The sequence below is a fragment of the Pan troglodytes genome, chromosome 14, assembly GCF_028858775.2.
Source record: "Pan troglodytes isolate AG18354 chromosome 14, NHGRI_mPanTro3-v2.0_pri, whole genome shotgun sequence".
NCBI classification, from domain to species: Eukaryota; Metazoa; Chordata; class Mammalia; order Primates; family Hominidae; genus Pan; species Pan troglodytes.
The window spans coordinates 72491581-72515726 of NC_072412.2; the positions used below are offsets into that span (position 1 = coordinate 72491581).

General features: G+C 35.5%; 1 protein-coding gene across 10 annotated transcripts in view; it reads right to left on the reverse strand.

The window, feature by feature from the left end:
- The window catches only part of PCDH9 (protocadherin 9), a 917210-nt gene that overhangs the window by 524992 nt on the left and 368072 nt on the right, over positions 1–24146 (reverse strand). For 3 of the 10 annotated variants that reach the window (XM_016925360.4, XM_016925359.4, XM_016925358.4), the window contains one exon: positions 1–24146. This exon is cut by the window's right edge. The exons of 6 other annotated variants lie outside the window; for them this stretch is intronic. The gene's annotated coding sequence lies outside the window, so the exon portion shown is untranslated. One more of the 10 variants, XM_054665360.2, reaches the window with a different exon arrangement.

Here is a 24146-nt window from a genome sequence, read left to right on the forward strand (position 1 = left end):
GAATATTCTGAGATATATATATATATAATATTATGTAACTTATTAATGTGCAACAATCACTTTGTATTTTTTAGGTCCAACTAGACATCTCTCTTTCTTGCACTCCAGTTTCTTGCTTCTGAAAAATTACCTTACATTGTCTCTAGATATCTCAACAGAATTTCCAAGATATGACGTCCCAATTTTAAAAAAGGTATCCCCAAATCTATCGTTTTCTTTTCTCTAGAGTCTTTCCTCTTTTACTAATGGCAAAGCATTTCTAGTCTGTCAGGCTACAGATACCTAGGTCATTTTCTAGTTTTTGCTTCATACTTCACAGAGTGTGGCAGCCAGTCACGCCAGCTACGCCTCTGAAACGTCTTCCTGTGCGATGGGTACTTGCAGTGGCCTTTGCCATTTTCTTCTTCAGTTCAGGTATCTTACCTGCATATTTTAACAAGCTTTATCTTCATCTCCCTGTCTCCACTTCTGCATTTTCAGATGTACTTACTATCATATTATCAATCATTTTTCAAAAATACCTCTCTGATACCATCAGTCATGCAGTCCTCTGCCCGAGTTAGCTAATTAGCCCTTCTCCTCTCCACCAGGGCTTAGAGTTCTGATGTGCATCGTAAAGCCCTTGACTGATGTGCTATCACACCTCCAAACACTTGTCAATTATTTTTCACTGCCACCCTAGTCCTCATATTCTCAGGGATTGCCTGGGGTTCTGAAGAAAACTGAAAAGAATAGTTGGAACTATGAAGTAGCCATTCATTATATTTTCTGATTCACAACTATTCAAATATTCTTCTTTCATATTTTGCCTTCTTGATCTGACTTCATGAGACTTTTGCCTAAAAATCTTAGTGCCATGGACACTGCATTTGGGCATCTCACTCCACCTGGACAGGTTGTTGGCCATTCCTAGGATGTGGTCAATTCCCTTAGCCCTTGTGGTGCTCTGTTCACACCATCTCTTCCCACAATAGTCAAGCCACTGAGGGCCCAATATACCCATACAAAAGTCTGTCAAACAATATTAAAAAAAATCTAGCACCATTTTCTGAATACTGAATATATCCTCTAATATGGAATCAACTACTCAAAGATCTTTTATATTACATTAGAAAGGTAGTATTTCTTTTCAAAGCAAAAACTGGCTCTTGAATAGAGTTGTAATCAGAATTAGATGACTTGGAGATTCCTTTTGCATTTGCAAGTATTTGGAAAATAAAAATATAGTTAAATATTCAAATACATCTTGACTTATTCATGGGCATTGATATGTTTATGTAAGGTTAATTATTTAATCAAAATAATTTAAAATAATTTGACAAGAGAATTATACAGAGAACCCTGTTTTATTTAACGTATCTATCTTATTCTGTGTAACCCTTACTATATACAATCATGTAACAAAGTTAAAGAAGAAACATTCTCTACTAAATAACTACCAGAATTTTATATTGACTTGTGCAGCAACAAAGCAATTGCAAGGAGGCAAAAACCTAAACTGTTGAGAGAATGGGAGCTGTGCTATAGGAATGGCTCTAATTTCACTCTAGTAGGGCAGTTTTTCCATATGCTACATTGAGTATTTCTGTTGTACATCTGTTGCATGACAAACATAAAATGGTTGGGTTCACTATCAATTATAGGCTGGAACAAGTAAGATTTCAATTACAACAGGAGAGCAAAACAGCTGGGAAATCCCCGAAGGGAGGTGCAAGAACCAAGGGGGTGAAGCAGGCATCATAATGGTACATTGCACACTACTAATTAGAGAGAGATGAAGTCAAGTTAAAAGAAAATATACCCCTGGATGCTCTGTTTTGTAGAAGCCACTTGGGTACTGAAAACGGTACCTCGGTGGCTTGTCTCTCTGAATTCTCATGTAATTGTTGCCTCATGAGCAGCTTAAATAAAAACTCTAGCATGAAGGTATGTTATTTTTTAAGGATAATTTATTTTTCAAAAAATAAATGTGATTAAATCTAAGCATTTCTGTAATATCCAAATTTATTAAAAGACAGATAGCTTTAAAAGGTAGCAAAATTTAAAAATGAAGAAAATGACGATGAGTTTTACAATAGCCTACAGCCACCTAAATAAGGAATGCATAAATATAGGCACATATAAAAGTCTTCTTGACAAACATATGTATGAAAAAATCAGGGATCGTTCTACTACTATGTGTACCGCATGAAAATTATGTGATTTCCCCCCACGCTTGTTTTTCATGTTTAACTAAGTGAACTAGAAGCAGTGAAAATTAAAACAGCATAATATGCTATTGAAAATAAATTCTTTTCTCACATAGTTAAGATCAAGGGATATAATTAGGAATTAGCTATAGTTTATAAAATGTTAGGCAATTTAAACAGCAAATTTTCTCTTTCATTTTTATACTCAACATATTTCATAACAATAAAGAAAACAAGAATAATAATAATTTTAAAATGATGCCATATTTGAAAAGTCTGATCTATAACCCATTCCATCCACTTTTGTTGGAGATTCACTTTTGTTGAGCTATGTGAATATCTTACATAACAATATCAAATATAATAAAAAATTATTCTTTTGACAAATGTTAATGGAAACACTCTAATGTTTACTTTGTAGCTCAAAAATGGCTGCTAGGAAAAATGGAGGGTTTAACATAAATGTGAAGTTTTATCTGGAGTCCTTCCACAATGACTCTATTGCTTTATTTTTCCTACTAGAAAAGTACTTGGGAAAATATACAATCATGGCATTAGTTCCGGTAAAAGTGATTATGGGATCAGTTAAGACAATGTGAGAAAAACTATGACATTCCAAAAGGAGAAATTACAGATGTTAGAGAACAGCTGGAGGTGAGGATGAGGGGAGGGAGAACCTAGCATAACTCCAGGATTCTTAGCTTGGGAAATTAGGAGCAGAAAAGGTAGGAGAGAATTTGATAGGAATACTAGCATAGACTTCTCTAGGCACACAATATGATACTTTACTAACATCAAATGTAGCTTCATTTAACTTCATAATTTAAAATTATGTTTTTCCTTAATTTTTCTTCTACATGGTATGGTCATTTTTGAAATCCAATAAATCCTCATATAGTCACCTTTATGTCTGAGGGCAACATCTGCTACAAAATAATTTACCTACGACCTAAGTCTTATTTAAACATTATACTGGAAAAGAAAATTTATTTCCCTTACTTGCTCTCCCTATGTATACATAGTAAATTAATTCTAATGTGGTTCAAATCCCACTCCTGAAAGCTACCTGCATTGAACAGAAAAGTGTAATTCTTGGCCCCTCTTCCTCTCTCGCCCTTTTCCTTTGAAACTTTTTTTAGGCTTTGTATGAGACTTCCAAAAAAGCCCAGCATGGGTCCCATTGACGATTTGACCTCTTTTAGCCCCCAAAATTCTGTGTTATTTTCCTCAAATTATAGAAATAAGGACATTTCATCTCTTTTCTGAACTTAGAATAGCATAAAATTACTTCCAATTTGTGAATAAAATGACAAAATAGCATCAATTTTTGTATACATCAGTGTTTTTGTAATGACGTTAACTGTTAATCCTAAGATTTCAAAAATAAGAATAAAATATTATCTCCTGTTTTGGGTAATGGGAATCCAATATTATAAAACTATTCCAAGCACTAATGAAGAGGGAAAGTAATGAACTGGATGAAGGTGAAGGGAGTGATTTTCTTTTCAGATCTGGCAGTGTGAGATGTCTCTCTAACTCAGATATATAGGAAGGAATCAGGCAGTGTTTCAAAATTAAATTCAGAAACATGCCCAGCCTCTATGGAAACCACGAAAGAAGGGTTCTGTATGACAGGCAACAGCAAAATTGCAGCTCCTGAGATTGTGTGTGTAGCCAAGTGCCACTTCACTCTTGATCTATGTTAAGCTGACTGAAGGAAGAAAATCAATTACTATCGGCAGTGAACTTCAGGTAGACCCAGGTTTGAGATGCCAGCTACACACAGGTGTGTGCCCTCAGCAAAGATAATTCTGACTGAACATTCATTAAGAAGGAGTGCTACTGTATTCCCTGCTTTGAGATTTAAGTGGTTGTATTTTACATGTAGACAGAGACAGATGGAAAAGCCCAAATATTGTAAACCTCCCAACATCACCAACAAAAATATCTGCCTTTACTAGTTAAAACTTTTCTAGAAGACTAGGTCTGTTAAAGGAGTATTCAGCTACACACATGCACATACATACACACACACACACACACATATACATGCAATTACACACACATTATAAAATGCTCTGGTGAACACAGTCTAAACTTATTAAAATTAAAATACAAAGGCCACATGTATTGAATATTTGCTGTTGCCTTCAGACTGGAATCCACTTCATTTATTTTAGTAACTGTCCAGATTTGCTCTGGACAAACGTCTTCACCTTCAGTCTCTGAATCTGAGGCCAAGGACAAGCAAGGCCCATTAGAAACAGCACCTTCTGTCCTCACAGACACTAATATTTGTTCAGGGATGGCCTTGTGGCTCATTTTCATAGGGAGATGGGGTGAATATCACAGCTAATGTGTGCACTCTGGAGAAGATTGCATGCTGAGAACATATAAGCTGGGCCTACTTCTGGGGCCCCATAGCAAAGTCTTTTAAAGGAACAAACCAGAGGAATGAGGTTAAGAGATGGTACCTGTTGGTGACAGTGTTTGGCTCTGAAATGAATGTATCCAAACTACAAGTCAACAAGTGTCCTTATAAATGCCCTTTTGGGGTGATATCATGTATGTAAGTGCATTCAGGGCTTAAATTACCAAACTTCTTTCTGTGGTGTCCAATGCATGATGGAACTAAGAGACCTGACTCTAAAATGTAGCAATACTTCACTTTCTAATACATTTTTTTTCAAGAATATCTGAGCAACTACTGACAAAATGAAAAATGGGGAGTGAGTAGTTTAGTTCTCAATCTAGTTAGAGAGGAAACCCTACAAATATTCAAATTACGATTTAATCCTGTATTTGATTTTATTTTCCAAATTCTTCATATTCAACACCATAAAAAAGATTAGTTTCTAGCTTGAATCAGTGGATAAAATTTCAGAGAAATAAGACAAGAATATACTCCAAACACTACAAATGGCATGAAAGTCCCTAAAATTGGCCAGGCACGGTGGCTTACTCCTGTAATCTCAGCACTTTGGGAAGCCAAGGCGGGTGGATCCCGAGGTCAGGAGTTCAAGATCAACCTGGCCAACATGGTGAAATCCTGCTCTACTAAAAACACAAAAAATAGCTGGGCATGGTGGGGGGTGCCTGCAATCCCAGCTACTCAGGAGGCTGAGACAGGAGAATCATTTGAACCTGGGAGGTGGACGTTGCAGTGAGCCGAGATCGTGCCACTGCACTCTAGCTGGGGTGACACGGCGACACTGTCTCAAAAAAAAAAAAAAGAAAAAAAAGTCCCTAAAATTGACATAACCTAAGTAGCATGGTAACCATGAGTATCCAGCCTGTAAGAATTCTTTGTAAAGTGGAGAATGTCTAAAACTTATATGTCATGCAATGGTTGTTTTGGTTATTAGAGAAGTTACCTCATCCTGCCACATGTCCATGTTTTTGAAGTAATTTAGTCCAAAAAAGAAAAATAAAATCCAAAAAGCACTTCTCATATTCTTATAGAATCTTAGGTAGTATGTTCATACTTTCTAGGACAAAGAAAATAAAATGTTAAAAGAAAGCCCAAAAGCCACGAGCATATTGTTTAGGGAAACTTGGGGTGTTGCTTCACCAGCCAGAAAACTCTATGGCCACTGGTGCCTTTGCCTGAGTTTTGCTTGTCTGGATTAGTCTGGGTTTTTTATGGGTTTCAGAGGGGAAAAGTGTATGCTGACTCGTCCATAGGCAGCCATGGGTGGGCCTGAAAAAAGAGCCATAAGTTCTCACTCCATTCTGCAGCCAGGCCCCCAGACTTCAAGCCGCCCTGGCTTGAAGGTGGGGCTTCACCAGGGACCTGCCCCTTTCTGCCCAGGAACCTGTCTGCCTCCGACCGCTGTTCATAGTGCCCAGGCTTATGCTAAGGGGCAGCTGTAGGCCAGTGCCAAGCTGCCCTCAGCCCCACTTCAGCCTCCCTCCCATGCTCATCGGTGCCCAAAGTCCAGAGGGGGCTGAGGCAGCAGGGAGCCGGCATCTCAGCGCTGCCGTGCGCGTGTGTTCACCTGGCCAGGTTGTGACAGCGCCCTGGATCAGCCTCACCTTTGCTTTGAGATCTGGCGCGGGAAGCAGGGAGAGGCTAAGCAGCAGGACCAGGCATTTCTGAGCCCGTGTGGGCAGGGAGGCTTCCTGGGTCCCCAAGAGTGAAGAGATGCCTGGGTCCACAGCCATGGGTTGGGTGGCTATAGCTGCGACTGGGAAGTCAGGGATCCTGCCTGCTCCCGGCCCCCAAGTGCACAGGGATGCCTGGATCCACAGCGCTAGCTTGGGCAGCAGCCGCTGCACCTAGGAGGGCAGTGCTCCTGCTTGCTTGGTGGAGGACACAGTGCCAACTGCGCCTCCCTCACTGCAGCTGGCATCACGGCAGTGGCTGCTCCATATGAGCCGCCACTGCCATCAATACTTTTGCAATAGGTTGTGGAACAATTCCCCAAAAAGGAAAATGTTAAGTTCTCAAACTCAATGTGTCCCTTATAGTTAAATGTAACTTATAGCTTTGTGTATTATTTTAATACTACTACTAATAATAAATAGTTACAACATGCATAAATATACTTTATCATATAAACACACACATATGGGCCTTTCAAGACACAGATTAAGCTGGTAAATATGTATTTACATACTTCAAGTGGGGATCAGTACAATGATAGCTGATAATATCATCCATGTATTTAGAGAGTTTAAAATATGGATTATCAACAAGATGGGCCATAATATTTCTACGGAGGCCATTACAATCCAGGATGTAAACACACATAGATAATGCAGGGGGAAAAAAAAGACCAAAAAAAAAAAAAAAAAGAAAAACCAGCTTATATACAAGCAGTGAATTAAAGCTTTCTGGGAGCTAAATACAGGATACTGGTATATATTTAGAAAATGATTTGTAAAGAACTTGGAAAAAAATTACTAAACACGTAATACCTTTTCAATAGCAAAATCAAATTTTGTTTTGTCTAAATATACAAGGAAATCTCAAATGTCAATAAAAATTAGTTAACATATTTTGTTAATAAGCAGATTTCAATCTCGCCAACTGATAGAATATATGAATGCCTTTTTTCACTACTAACATGTTGAACCAGATGTTTTTTTAGCCACCTAAAATACTAGAAGTGGAAAACAATTAAATCACCTAAAATAATGTAAATATTTCTTTCATATTTTTAAAAACTGTATTTTTAGGAATATGATTCGTATTGTTTGTCTTGTGAGAGTTATTACATTCCTTTTTCTTTATTTTTCTCTTGTTTTATATTTTATCTTAGCTTTCCTTCTCTTTCACTTCTTGTCAGAAATAAAATTATTATTCACTATATTAAGCTAGAGTCCCTTTGTATCAGGTGAATATCCACCTCTGAAAAACATATGCCTATGACTAAGAAAGTTTTTTAAACACTGAGCAAAATTATCAACAATTTTTAAAGTATATTTTCTTTTCCTTGATTTTCTGTGTAAAGGCTGTAATAGTAAAACTTGCTATGAAAAAGAACAAAATCTTCCTCTGGGCATTCTATCAATCTCTCTCCCTTTCTCATAATACACACACACACACACACACACACACACACAAACACACACAGAGTATATCACTAAATCCAGTTTTTCCTGATAAATAAGATAACTTATTAAAAGCTGATTTCAAAATTCAAATGAATGATTTCCCCCATTTTTCTGATCAGGTAAATAAATAAATATTAGAAACTATACACACAAAATAAAAATATGTCTAAATAACACATCTTCTAAGTTGAATACACTGAACCTATTAAGTAACCTCTCTTTTAGAAAAGATTTGCATTAATGTTGTCACCAAAAAGATTGATTTAAAATTATTTTCCTACACCTAAATATTCATGTAAAGCATTCAAGTTGTTTCTTTAATAAAATTGATTCCATAATAGGTTGTTTTCCTTTTTACTGTGATTATAAGCCATTTTAAAGTAAGACATTTGCTATTTCACACCAACAAGTTTTTATAAAATATATTTCTATTTGTATGTATTTAAACTGAATATCCCCCCTTATGAGGGGGATGTGTTCTAAGACCCCTAGTGGGTGCCTGAGACTGCAGGGGTTTTTTTCCTGTACATACATACATAATAAAGTTTATAAGTTAGGCACAGTAAGAGATTAATGACAATAACTAATAATAAAATAGAAAATTCTAACAACATACAGTTCAACAATTTCACAAATAGAAGATTCATTCTTACAGATCTTAGCAATCTCAGCACACTATTTTTTTCCTTGTTAATTCCAGAGCTTTCACCTATTAACTTAAAAGGAAGCATTTTATGACGTCTTTTCGACATATCTGAAGTGCCAGCATCACTACTCATGAGCTTTGGGGGCCATTATTCAGTAAAATAAAAGTTACTTGAACACAATCATTGCAATTCTGCAGGTCAATCTTCTACTAAGTGACTAACGAGCAGGCAGCATATAGAGCCCAGAGACAGAAGATGCACAGGCCACATGGGATGGAGCAGGACAGTGTGAGATTTCATCACGCTACTCAGAGGCGGCAATGTAAAAGTTATTGTTTATTTCCAAAATTTTCCATACAATATATTCAAATGGTGGTTGACCATGGGTAACTGAATCTCCAGAAAGGGAAATCTTTTATAAGAGGAGCCACTATGATTATTTGTGTATTTGTGTATGTGTGTTTATGTTTTTAGTTTGATTCTTCCACTATCTCTGATTTCTTATTACCCATGGCTTATAAGAAACACCAATCTCCTCTATTTCAGCGTATCTCCTATATCCATGCCTAAAAAGTAAGTAATATTTGAATAAAAGATGTATTGCTTTTACTTAAAAGAATGATTTCCCCTCGTATTTTGCTATATTAGAAGACAATATTAAAAGTATTAAGCATAATAAAAATAAGCTATATTTATAATTATGGGACATTTACAATTTAGAAATAGCTAACATACTTCTTAAACTCTACAATTACATTTTTCACCTCTGCTTTTGCTAAAACCAGACAAGATTATATTCAAGTGGCCATTCACATTTTATTGTTTTCTTACATTACCTAAAGATTAAAAAGTCATTTTAATTGTTTGTTAGAACTTAATCAATCAAACATTTACGCTTAAAAAGCATTAACAGCAGATCCTGAGTAGTATAATTTAATTGGTTTAATGTGGGAGTATTAATAAATATCCACACTCTGTCACTAATGGCTAAATATAAATAGCACTCTATAACCCAAATCTTATCATCAGTATGCAGTTTAGATAACACCACATACTCTGGGAATATGATTTCTAGAATGTATAAGAGGAGCCAAAATCGGCGGGGCGCGGTGGCTTACACCTGTAATCCCAGCACTCTGGGAGGCTGAGGCGGGCGGATCACGAGGTCATGAGAGCGAGACCATCCTGGCTAACACAGTGAAACCCCGTCTCTACTAAAAATACAAAAAATTAGCCGGGCATGGTGGCGGGCAACTGTAGTCTCAGCTACACGGGAGGCTGAGGCAGGAGAATGGCGTGAACCCCGGAGGCGGAGCTTGCAGTGAGCCAAGATCGCACCACTGCACTCCAGCCTGGGTGACACAGCGAGACTCCGTCTCAAAAAAAAAAAACAAAAAAAAAACAGAGGAGCCAAAATATGTTTTCACTGGTTGTAAAGAGCATACAGTAACTTCACTACCAAATATTCTGTGTGATCTCCTTTAAGTTAACAGTTCTAATAAATTAGCGTTTTAGAATATGATTCCTTTGTAGCAACTTTTATCATCTGTTCAAGTCATAATAATTGGGTATCCAAAGATTTCTATTGCTTAATTTTTCTTCCATGGTAATATATTGATGATATATGGTCATTTGACCAATATTACTATAACCACTACTATTAAGGTGCGAAATGCAGTGACATTCATCTGTTCTGTTAAACCAGAAAGAATACTTAATTTGGCAATGCATGTGGTTTTGTTAAATTATAGGTTGCAATACATTCTTCTTCAGGGTACAATGAATTTGATGAATTATCGGGTTTGTATCTATGGGATCCCATGTGATAAGACATTTAAGGATGATACCATATATATATGAAAATATATGACTATATATGACATCTATGACAATCATAGGTATGTATATATATATATATATAGAGAGAGAGAGAGAGAGAGAGAGAGAGATTGCAAATCTTACCTGGGAATGCCTTTAAGGCATGAGTGGGATGGGAGAACTGTGCCGCTTTAAGGTAATGAAATCTAGCAGAATCAGTAAATCTAACATCTAGCCTCAGGGAAGAATGTGTGATTAAGTAATTTGAAGAAGGCAAAGGAGCAGAAATCAGAGGTGTGTAATTGTGACTCAGACTCAGTGCCAATGAGAAATGAGATTGGAAGAAGTCTCTGGTAATATAAGGAGCTACCAAGAGACGCTGCTTTTAGCACCCATAAGTCTTCAAGAAGAGCTACCAGAAACAGACATTGCTGAGAACGATGACTGACCTTGGTGCTGGCACATTAGCATACAGGGAATGTCAGGTCAGGCTGCATAGATGCCTGGGCACAGCTGTTCTTCAGTATGCATCACTCTACAGGGAAGGAAAGGTCAGTCCCTAATGGCCACTTAATATCCTGGGGGAGAAGTAGATAGTTGTTCTTGCAATTTTCCACTTACCAATTTCCTTTTTAGTGGCACAAAATTATTGTTATAATAATACAATTATTGTTGTATTATAATATTACAACAATAATTTTGTGCCACTAAAAAGGAGGTGCAGAAATCTTGACTGATTGCTTAAGAACACTAAAGTGACACCACTAGAGAAACATATTATTTTGATGGTAAGGTACAACTATCAGAAAGTAAGTTCAATTGGCCAGTCATGGTGGCTCACGCCTGTAATGCCAGCATTTTGGGAGACTGAGGCAGGCGGATCACCTGAGGTCAGGAGTTCAAGACCAGCCTGGCTAATATGGTGAAGCCCCATCTCTACTAAAAATGCAGAATCTAGCTGGGCATGGTGGCAGGCACCTGTAATCCCATCTACTCAGGAGGCTGAGGCAGGAGGAACCTAGGAGGCGGAGTTTGCAGTGACCTGAGATTGTGCCATTGCACTCCAGCCTGGGCAACAAGAGTGAAACTCTGTCTCAAAAAACAGAAAAAAAAAAGTAAGTTAAATTAGCAACATAATAGGAAAAGACATTAAACAACAAGGCATGGTTATCATTTCCTTTGTTCAGAAAGTTATCTGATAAATTTAAAATCTATTGAAGTTTCACTTAAAGATGATAACAAAAATGATTTCTTCCCTTGATGTGAAAATATATTCCAGTGATTAGCCCCCTCATATTTGTTATTTTCCATTTGCAATGACTGCAAATTCTGACATGACTGTACATTGAGCTGAAGCATTAAAAAGTTTTAGTTCAAACAAAGGAATCAATCTTTGTAGGAAATATTTCTGTTTGAAAATACGCCCAGCTGATGTTTCAGATATCTTACATGGAGTCTCGTGTTCTTCTCAAGTTATATCACAGTGTTAAATGCTTTGAAATAGTGTACTTACAGACAAGCTAGTCTTTTCTGAACTGAAATTTCGGACCTCCTTGAGGAAATTCTGCCTCTGACAACTTACATATTTTCAAAGAAATGTTGAATTAAACCAATAGAAATCTAGTTTAGGTTCTTCTAACGTCTTTTGAATATGAGGCAATGTACCTACTTTCAAAGAACTTGAAAATATAAAGTATAACAAAAGACAGGAAAGCATTTGAGAAACTCTTCTAAAATACATGCTGCCCTTAGACAATTTTCCTTTGAATTCTGCAACAAAAGCGTTAGTATCTAGAAATATTTCAACCTATTAGAGAAAAAAAAATCTCCTCTAACTGAATTGCAAAATTCTCGTCTGTATTATAAAGATTCATAAGCTCTTTAAAACAGAAATACAAATAAATTTATTGATAAAGGGCCTATTCAACATGTAACAGTAGGTTTATACAATGATGAATTGCAAAACTTCTCAAAAAATAAATAACTTAAGATGAACAGTGATTTTTAAAAGTAAAATCTTTAAATTGTATGTCCATACTAAAAATTTAAGAGTTAAATTACACACATCTATGAGAAGTATGTATTGTTTCATCTCTAGGAGTTTAGATTCTGAAGTTAAACTGCCTGAGTTCTATGTAACACCCACCCGCATCACCCTCACACACACACACACTCATTTTATTGACTCTGTGACCTTGAGCAAGTTATTAGGTTGGTGCAAAAGTTATTGCGGATTTTGCCATTACTTTTAATAACTTACTGTAGACTTGGGTTCTTTGACAACCAATGGCTTATACTAATTTGTCTTAGAATTTATAGCACAACAAAATGAGAATATGTTAAAACTCTTTTCTTGGTCTGCTAAGAAACTTGACAAAATACTGTGGACTAGGTGGCTTAAAAAACAGAAATTTAATTCTCACAGCTCTAGAGGCTGGGAAGTCCAATATCAAGGTGTCAGCCAATCTGGTTTCTGGTAAAGTTTCCCTTCCTACCTTGCATATGCAGCTGTCTTTTCCCTATGTCTTCATATGGCCTTTCCTCTGATTGTGGGTATGAAGAGAGAGCTCTGGTCTCTCTTCTTCTTCTTATAGGGACTTTAATTCTATCAGTTCATGGCTCTACCCTTATAACCTCATTTAACCTTAATTACTGCAATAAAGGCCCTATCTCCAAATAGTCACACTGGGGGTCAAGACTTCAACATATCATTCTACAAGGTAGTAATAGTAGGCCTTAATCCTCAATCCATAGTAGCTCTATATGCTGATAACTATTATAATATTGATGATGATGATGATGACAGTGATGATAATGATAATGTTGCCCACTCACTAACAGAGGGACATCTTCCTAGAAAGTGTCATTCAGCTATGTTATCTGTTAGACAAAGACTCATTAATCATTTTCCCTCTCAATCTGTTGATGTAAGCATTGTTAATCATCCTTCTCTGATCTTAGTTTCTCTCTTCCTATTCTACTTAAACCCTATAAAGGTAAAACATTTAATGACCTAATTACCAGTTAAAAGAGAAAAAGAGAAGGTGTGAACAGGAAAGATACATATGTATAATCTCTCATTTTCCTCTTGAGAACTGAGACTGAGAGGAATAACTTCTCCAAGGCCAAATTCACAACACCCCTTCCCCCAAAGTGACACCCTTCTTACCAACTTCCTCTTCCTAATAAGGTGATCAGATATTTTATAGAACTTGTTCCTGGCCTCTCTGAAATGCTGATTGCATTTACTTTGGCATATTTGTAAGTAAAGTTTCTTTGGTAACATTCATGTATGAACTTCATTTTCTTTTATGCTCTAAGTCACATGACTCAAGTAGACGGTGTACCATATAATCTCTATGCCAAATACCTGGGATACAGGTTACAAATACAGATTCCTGAACTCCATAGCAAATCTACTTGATTAGACTATCAGGAGGTGACGTCCACATATCTATACATTTTTTTTAACAATAGAGTCCTTAGGTGATTTTTATTTACACTGAAATTTGAGACACAGCAAACGCAGAAGGAAAAAAGAGAAGAAGAGAAATAGTAAGAAATTACTTGAGAAGCTTGTTTCTTTTCATTAACAGCACTAAATACTCTAATTATTGATGTAATCTGAACATTAGAGATAAGAATATAAATTATAATTTTAAAATCTGTAGAATTATTTTCTCCAGTATAGTACAGAAATAGTCAAAAACAACAAATGGTGGTTATAAAAAAAGTTAGTTTACCAGTCAAAATCTGAATAGTAGCAATAATAATAATAATAATAATAATAATGATAAAATATACCAGTTAGGTAGTAGCTGATTCTAAGAGGATCTAAAGAGTGCTAAAATGACTAGGAACCTTTCTGGTCTCCATTCCTTACTCTCAGCTACTTCACTCTTTCCAAATTTCAGATCTCAGTGTTTCCTTCTTTTCACACTCTCCTGCCCCAAAGCTTCTGGAGTCCCATCCATTTCCTTTCTCAGACCTCCAGCAATGCCTCTGATCTCGAGGAGTCTCCATACCTGTCATTCATCAAGTGAATGTGAGTTCCTAATCAATTGCACTAGGGATATATATTTTTAGCCTTTCAACTAGGAACTGTGTTTTCTCAAGGAAACATTGTTGTAGAAGGTGGTTCCAAAAGTGCTATTGGTGTTCTTTTTCCAGTGTAGTTTCACTATGAGATATATGGGCTTAGAGGGGCTGGTTTAGGACACTACCTGCTGTGTTTATATAGAAAATTTCCAAAAGACTCACTTACAAATAAACCTTGGGATAATGACTGATTCACAAATCATTTCCTTTTTTTTTCAGGAGACAGGGTCTTGCTATAACACCCAGACTGGACTTGAACTCCTGAGCTCAAGCAATCAACATGCCTCAGCATGCTGATTAGCTGGGACTAAAAGCACATGCCACCACACCCAGCTATGAATCATTTTTAATGGGAATATACATTGAGAAAACTATGAAAATATTTAAATGATGTAAATTGGAGAAAAATATGGCCTCACAAAATATACAAAGAGGAAAATATTATTTTACATTTCAATAGCATAGTCAAAGATGTGAGGTAAAGCTTTGAACATGAGATTCAAAAATCAAAGAAGCACTAAAATGTAAAATGCTGTTCTTTTAGCTACTAGCATTGCTCTATTGTGAATAATTGAGTATTGTACTGCTTATAATGAGAAGTATAGCATAGTGGTTGAAGCTTTGAACTTGAGCAGACATTGGTTCCAACACTGTCTAGTCCACTTGTAGTTGTATGACCTTAGTTTTATTTCTTTAAGCCTTTACTTTTCTTTGTCTGTAAAACAGCAGTATAGTCATGGCTGCTAAATGAATATAAAGTCCCTGACCTGACATTTATTCAATAAATGCTTTCATTATTTTTTATTATAAAATCATCTTTGTACCATTGCTCTCCTAAATGGTTCTGAATAAAGAATCTTCATTATTCATGGATTCTATATTCGTGAATGTATATACTTGCTAAAATTTGTAATGCACAAATCAATATTCACAACATTTTTGCAGTTATTCACAGACATGTAGAGCTCTGAAAAATTTGAGTCACGGATGCACATGTTCCCAGCTGAGGTTGAACAAGGCAATGCTGTTTCAGCTCTCATATTGTAACCAAGTGTCTTTTTTAATGTCTATTTAGTGCCACTTTTTTTTTGTATGTTTTTGCTTTTGTTGGTGATTTTGCCATTTGAAATAGACCCCAAACATGGTGCTGAAGTGCTGTTTAATGTTCCTAAGCACAAAAACTCTGTGATATGCCTTACAGAGGAAATGTGTTAGATAAGCTTTATTCAGGAACGAGTTATACTGTTGTTGGCCAGGAGTTCAACGTTAACGAATCAACAGTATGTGTGAAATAAGGTGTCTTTAAACAGAAACGTATATAAAACAAGGGTGTGTATTGATTGATATATGGAAATGTAATCAGAGTTTTCCAGGAACGCAAATCTTTATCTCCCCTAGGAGCAGCGTTTCAGAATTCACAAATAAAGTGTTTGAGGTGACTTTATAGAACATAACTACTGCATATAACAAGACCTGAATGCATTCCTTTCTAAATGGAAATCTAAACACAGAGTTTGAAAATTTAGGTAACACTAAATTCCCCTTTCTTGTACTTCATAAGTAACGAAGTATGAGGAAATTATAAAAGGTGTAAAAGTGGGTTTGGCATTGTGCTACCAATGCTAATGGGAAGATGACTTGTCTGTGCCCTTGGATCATGTCCTTCTGATTCTATTGTATTTAACAATAATGTGAATTTGGTCCATGAGAAAGATGTCATTTCTCTCATTCACTACAAAATGATAGCATAAGATGAGTAATCAGCTCCAACCTTTGCCTTACAACTAGTATTTCAGAAATGAATAATGGATTACGGATTGCTGTGTTGTAATAATGTCTTGATTGATTGTTTCCTTAATATGTGCTGAGTGCTGACAAAGTACAAATCTCCCAATCTGCTGTGATGGGACCACTGTTATTAAAGAGTACAATTATGCTTTTGGAGCCTTCATTCATTTTCTGATTTTGCTAGACTTTTTCTTGAAGAAATATAAACAGCTCTTTAACTGACAAAGTACTGAAATAGTGAACATATATTGAGCTATTATTCCAGACACTATGTTAAAGAATATATATATATAGCAAACCTCTTAATTATGTGTTATTATTGTCCTTATTATCCCAACTTACTGACAAAAAAGGCTCAGAGAGTTCAGGAATTTTCACAAAGTGAAAGATTGATAAAGCTGGGAAGTCAAACCCTTGGATAATGTACTGGTTTACTGTCTTTCCTGTTCTTTTCACAGGGAATGATAATTTGTTGGTATTTATATATGAATAAACATAAAAAACTCATATACTATCTACTTGTGTAAAAATGAGACATTTTTATCATGGATAAGATCTATTGAAAGGATAAAACCTTAGAAATTCTATAAACGACTTCAAAATAAAATAAAAAGACATGAAATCATGAATCTCAAAAAAATTATGAACATGGTTTACTAAGTTTTTTTATAGAGAGGTAAATAGAGAAAGGTGGATTACTTGAATACACTATAGGTATAGGTTATTACTTCAATAAATACTGTTTTATCTTCAGATTTTCTTTATTCCTTTTACTTTCCATAATAATAAATGATTTACTAACTTCAATAACGCATATAAATAGGAATCTTAAAAAGTGATAGTGTCTTGGTAATTTCTCACACATTGAGGCAGGTTTGACAGATAATATATTAGTTTAAACTAAAGTTTTTATTACCATCTTAGAGACTGTAAAAGAAGAGTAAAACACACTGCACATCAAGGGGATATGAGAAAGTTGCAGGTAATCTCTTTTCAACTTATGAAAGCAATGGGAGTTCAAATGCATGTAAGACACTGAGCCTTGCACAATAAATATGGAACAAAGTAATAATTAGTTTCTCTGATCACTTGAAAATAGGTTATCAACCACAATAAATAACTTATTTTGAAAAAAATAGTTTCTGCCTTGAAAGTATTTTTTAAAACCTGTAGCAACAATAACAGGAAGTTAATTTTCTCCCAGTGTTTTTTCAGACACAGGATATGTGTTTTTTCTCATTATCCTTCCTCTGAAAAATCAAGAGTCCCCATTAAATTTTTTATAAGAGGTTTATCCACCCTGTCCCTTTGATTAGCACTATTGCCAGAGGCCCACAAATTAGTAGGTGATGTAAGCCTACCATGGCATTATAAAAATAAAACTTTTATTGTAAATATGGATTTTCAGTAACCATCTTAGCATTGATATTAATAATATCTTATGCCAAACGTATGATATTCATCACTTAATCTCATCTATACTTATGTGCTTTCACCAAAATAGCATTTCTACAATCATATACCCTAATAACCAGGTACAAGTCTTTTTACCTTGAAAAGGAATGGATTTACCTTGTAGGTGGGGCATACACTATTGAACATTTCTTTTTTCATATAAAAATAAAGTCTTTCTCTTCAAAAACCACATAATTGAGTATAAGGAATCTGTCAGTCTCTGTATAATATTCAACATCTTAACCCATCAACCTCTTCACTTTAAAATAATTCTGTATTATTTTAGTCCTTTTAATTTTTTATTTAACTTTCTATTTTTCAAGAAATTAATCACGCCCATTAAATTTCTCTAGCCATGATGCTAAATTCTCTGTATCTATCTTAACTTCTAAGGTCCCTGAATGTTAACAATATTTGATAGCAAAGTCTTTGAAGAGGTCAGAGGCTGTTGAGAGAGGTGTGCTTTATTATAAATTCATAATGTATGTCTGACGTTTGAAGTTCAAAGGACTAATTTGCCTTGGAGCAAATAAGCATTATTCCATTGGTACATTTGGTTTACTGAAATCCCTTAGAAAATAAATGAGCAGTCAAGAATTTTTTTTTCATCTTATTGATTAGCAATAAGTGTGCAAAGGAGTGAGAGTGGAGGAGGTAAGAAAAAAGAATCTTAAGAAACAAGAAAGCAGTCTATGAAAATGTAGCTGCTCTACCTGTACATTGCAGAAAATTGGTGTGCTAAAAGCAAAAATGTCTAGAGGTCACCAGGAAACAAATACAGAACTTTATTCATATTGACCTATTGATACCCTAATATAAAGTACATATTTTTCATCAGAAGTTTAAACAAATTCATTCTTTATTTGGGGGCTGTATATTCATATTTTTTTTTCTATGTATAATCATCCCATTCCGACTAAATGAGTGATTTCAGACCAGTTAGTATTATTTGACAGGGAAATGAAATGTAGTACACATGAAAGCTTCATAGATCATTTTGTCCCATAATTATTTCTTACAAAATATGATCCCCACACTGAAAGTACAGCACCTTTTCCTCCCAATTCATAGACATACTGATATCATTTGCTTTGTCACAGCAGTATCCCCAAAGCCTCAAAGCCAGGGACAAAACAAAAAACTCGCCCTCAATCATTGAGCTGCTTATCCCCTACCTTGCGCCTAATAACCCAGGAAGCATCCCACTATCAAAGTGCTGGGATGACTAGACTCTGTGGAATCTTCCTTTCATCAAATTAGTTAATGTGCCTTTAAAATAGCATCCTTACTAAGATAAATAACACAATTAAATTACTAAAGTCACCTCTGCCTCTTCCCAAAGCTTAAACATTGTAAATTTATTCCATTTTTATTTGATTTGTTTTTTCTCTTTTGATTCCTAGAGATTACATTGTGGAGAGTATGCCATTAAATAACAAGCTCCATAAACCTGATAAAAACAATAGGACAGTTATTTTCAAAAACTTACTTGAGTTTTCGTTTTGTTTATTTTATCTAGAAATCAGTTTTGATCCTTATAAACTTTGCTTAAATTACGTCATTGTTCTTCTTGTGGTACAGATGAAGATGAAATGTCCAAATTCGTTAGATGATATACAAGGTTACAAGTGGCCTGTATTTCTGTCTTTTCAAATCCATCTTGTGCCATGTCCAAACCTAACACCATTGGGCCAGCCACTTTGATTACTTACACTTACATTAAGCCTAACACCCATTGGCACATAATTTCCCTCTGTGTAGAATTTCCTAGCTTCTCCTTCTTCTTCCTCCCCTTTTATTTCCTGAATACTCTTTTATATCTTAAGAATCAGTTCAAATTTTAACATATCTTTGAAGCCTTCTCTGCCCTGCCACCTTCATATCATGGCAACCATGAGACAGAGTTTGCTAAGTATTTCTGAATATTCCTAGAAATTTCTATTTTATTGATATGAATTTAATAATAAATTAATTGTAATAATTCTCACAAGTTGTAATTATTTGTTTACATGTCTGACTCCTTGATTAGGTAACAACTCCTCACACTTCTATTGATATTTGTTTCACAGTGCTTAGAAGAATGTCTGGCTGACAACAGACACTTAATGCCTCATAAAGCCCCTTCTGTTGTCTCTCCGACTTCCTCTGATATCAATTTTATGATGTCTACAACATCACTACATAGTTTTATTTAATATTTTACAGTAATTATTGGTATAAATGAGCTTTGTGAAGTCGACTGTTCAGTGCCCTGAATATCAGCTGCTTGAAAACATCTCAAAACAAAGACATTCATTTACATCCCTGTCCATGTCACCTTCCTGAACATGTGTGCCTGATAAGTCCTGATTTTTCTAAAGAACAACAAATGGCTGTCACGTTAGTTTACATATTTGAAAGTAGAAAATACAAGTGAAACTCTTTCTTCTCCCAATCACTAATTAGACCTTTCTATTTGCGGGACACTCGGGACTCTACTCCACCACTGTTAACATTTTCTTTTTGGTGTAGTAATAGGTAGTATGATTCATCTTTCCTTTGGTTGGCATTTCCTCATTTTAATTTCTATTAGTGTTTGTATTTGAACAAGAAGGGCCTTTGAAATGCCAACTCTTAACTAACACTTCAGCTTACATACAGTTCAAGGGTAAAATTTAGGTTAGGTTGATTAATTGTATTTATGCAAAATCTTATAAAAACTATCTATGGGTTTTACATTCACTATTTAAATGCTCACAGGAAAAGAAAGTCTGCATGGGTTTTCAGGCACAAAAATCATTTGAGTGCAACTTTAGTGAAGAAACTTCGTGATTAAACCAGTATATAATACTGTTTCAGGTAAAGTAATATAAAGTAACCAAAGTTAAATGAAGTAATTTCTTCCTGTATCAATATTAACCTGAGTGTGAAGGCATTTCTAAATGCAAATTTTAAAATTATTTTGAGAAAATACAGTATAAGAGCAACTATATAATCCATGAAGAAGGTACATGCGGAGAATTCATGCTGGTGTCATTGTCACATAATTACTGATTGCTTTGTAACCCTTTGTTTTTAAGGAAATGCACCCCTACTAATACAAAAGTTAACTTGTTTGTAACCTAAGAAAGCACAAGCCATTTGAATGAAATGGATTTTCAAATTTTACAAATTTACAGACATCTGCACCCTAGATTTATTATGGCCTGCTGTATTTTTAGGTCGTTAGTCAGTCTGTTGCACTACAAGGTAGATTGGGTTATAAAGAAGTATATAGGGAATTATGCAGTAGGCCAATCATTCAATGTTACGTAAATGAAATGAGGGTAATAGAGTCAAGGACGCCAGAGCAAACAGTTTATATTTCCAAACAATGCCAATGTCTACTCCAGTCTAACAAAGCCTGTCCTGAGTGGCGTCTGTTTTTGGCTAGGGATTAAAAGGAGAATCTTCTCCCTCCTAACCTTCAGCTGTGTGAATGAACCCACAGTCCATAAGACCTCACTCTACCTAAAGCTATATAAGCATTCGCAGCAGCTTCTGGAAAGATGCCACTTCTGTGCTTTATTGGCTGGGGGAGGGGAGGGGTGGTGGAGGGGAGCTGCTACCCTTGTCCCAAGGTTCAGCTTGCTGGTGAACATAGCTAACACCAGTTTCCGGTCCCAATTTTACAGGAAGCTAATATAAGGAGGCATTGTGGGAGGCTCCTGTCAGTGCCACAGCACTTGATCTGAAAAGACATGGAAAAATTCAAATTCCAAAGCTGTCAGCTTGCAAACTTTCAGCAGAGAGAAAAGCCTCACTTTAAGAATGTAAACAAGGACAGTGAAGGTCTTGCTATCTAAAGATATCAGCATGCAAGAAGTGCTCTGGCAGCTTGAACACGCTGAGGCAGTGGCAAACCCCAGTGCCCTGTTGTGAGACTGAGCCTACCTTAGAGACTCATGGCACTGTCTTCTTCCTCCTAAGTACTTTACCTGTGATTGCAATGGCAGATTCTTCAAAAGAGCGAAACAGAGGTCTAACTCTTTAGAAGCAACAGCAGTCTCTCTGAAAGAAGCAGTTTGGCATTTCCAGGGGAAAGGTCATTTCTTTACACCTCTGAAGAGGATAGATAACAATAATAGAAAGAATATCAAGCATGAAAAGCTACATTTTCCTAGACCCCTAAAGGAAATCATGACACAGCTGTGAAGCTGGTACTATGAGCCAATGCACTAATTTATCCCACTTGAGTGCATTGACTTTCCTCTTCTCTGAACTGGCATCCCAGCTGGGAAAAGAAATGTTTACTGAGACTTGCTGAATTTTATTAACGGGTCTAGTGGCTCCTTCTAAGTTGCAAAGAAGAGGTACCTCTAGTGTAGGTGAGATATGGGGTGGTGTGAAAATCACCCAAATGTACTTGAAAGATAGTACTCTTGTGACCCAAGGAAGGATAATATCGAGTTAAGTGTGGCACTTTCAGTTCATCCAGCATAAATATCAGTGCCAAGGCAATCACATGGAGGGCCCTTGGGATACTGGGGTGATAAATCAGAACTTGGAAGGAAGCCTCCAAAATTACCCTGATTGCAGTGTCTAAGGAACAACTGATTGAGCCCTCTATTAGAAACTTTTCCCATCAGAAAACTGAGAAATATTTTGTCACACATTATCTAAAAGAGCTGCATTGTTACAGACATTCCTATTCAATTATTTATATATCCTCTTACTGGTAAATCTCATCTGATTCTCTCTCCTTTCTAAATGTCACAAGTTTTACTCTCCCACTGGCACTGATGTTAACATTTGAAGGGGGGAAAGGTTGTACTTAAGTTTAATAGATTTCATATTTAATAATGTAGTAAATAAAGTCTGTCCACTTAATCAGTCAAAGGCTATTCCACTCTGGACAGTAAATGCCTCCAGTGGGCCATGTTGCTTCCATTACATACAACTCACCCATTATTTTTAACTCTAAGAAAAATATTTTAATATTTCCATAGCTTTACATGTCTATAAATAAATAAAATGGCACTACTTTCAGAGAAATGAAATAGTGCTGACATTATACTTCATACACTACCATTAACAAAATCACAGGACAAAGAAAGAAATTCACATCTGTATTGAAGTTGACGGTTTCAAGCCCTTGTGGAAAAAAAAATATTGTTATAAATTTTTATCTCCTCTCTTTTCTCTTGCAATCCCAATTTTATAAAAGAAGGACTGCTGCAAAAGTGAGAACAAAATGAGAATTCCATAACCTAATTATGGACTTTAACAGTCTCATTTGTTGTTTGTGTCACATTGAACTTGCAGCAATATGCCATCATTAGTCATAGCAATATTATTCTAAACAGTATTAGCAGCATGGCTCTGTTACCTTTACATTAGCTTTGTAGTCATTTAAATAATATGTTCTCAAACTTCAATTACCAGTGCCTAACAATCTTTGGAGAAAGGGATGGTGCATGTCCAAGCATTTCTTTTTCTTATCTTGTGGGTGTTCTATTAGCTCAAAACAAAGTGCATGCAAGAAGAATCACTGCTGAAACCTTCAAGCCAGCAAAGCATCTACTCGTGGCATATGTCTATAGTGTGTGGGTGTAGGGTTGTAAAGCGTGATATGTCTAGCAATTTTCAGAATTGAGAAATTGAGAAAAATACTGTTTTGTTAACTGAGCACCTATTTCCCTGTTATAGAGAAACAAAAAGATTTACATTCCCTGCATCATTGCTTATCACGGACTCCCATATTCTTCTGCTGTGTAGACAGCCTGCACCCCAATGCCTGTTAAATTTAAAACTCCTGCTTTAACTTGATATGGATAGATGTATTTTACTTTTGCTAGTTTTATAGTAGTGCAATGAAAATTAGTTGTTTATTCTTTATTAACTCTTTTTAAGCTATCTGAAATGTAAACTGCTAAGGAAATGAAGTCCATTTTTTCCTAATTTACTGAATTTCAGTTGAGGGTCCCCTTCTCAAAAAGAATGACCTATGACTCATCATTGTTGTGTCTATCATTCTCAATTAATAGGTATGCGCCACTTATTCTGTATATTGTCATTTTAATAAACACCCCAGTAGAAAGAATAGTTATAAGATAGCATAATTTTTTTAAATAACAAAAGAAAAACTAAATATTGAAAAATGTATTATATATATTTTGGATATTTGGGAAAATAAAAATTTGTGTTTGTTTTTAGCAGTCCATCACAGGTAAGAAATTCTTATCTGTATAATACTGTATGTGTCTTAACAGTGGAATGTTTGAAAGTCACATTTTCAAGTACATAACATTCTATTTCTTTAAAAATAGTTGGTACCTTTAAAATATGTAAATATTTGTACTCAGAGGCGAATTTAAATGTACAATAGGGCTGCAGTAGTGTTAATAAACAAACAAAAGCAAGATACAAATAAAAACTGCTTAGATTTTAATTCTGGATCTGTCTTCTCTGGTAATGAAACTTTTAGAAAGTTGTCTAATCTCTCTGGACTTCAGTTTTCTCATCTGTAAAACAATGGAAATAATAGTAACTACCTCAGAATTTGATTTTGAGGATTAATTGAGATAATGCATGGAAAATGCACTTAGTATACTGCCCAGCAAATAATAAATGA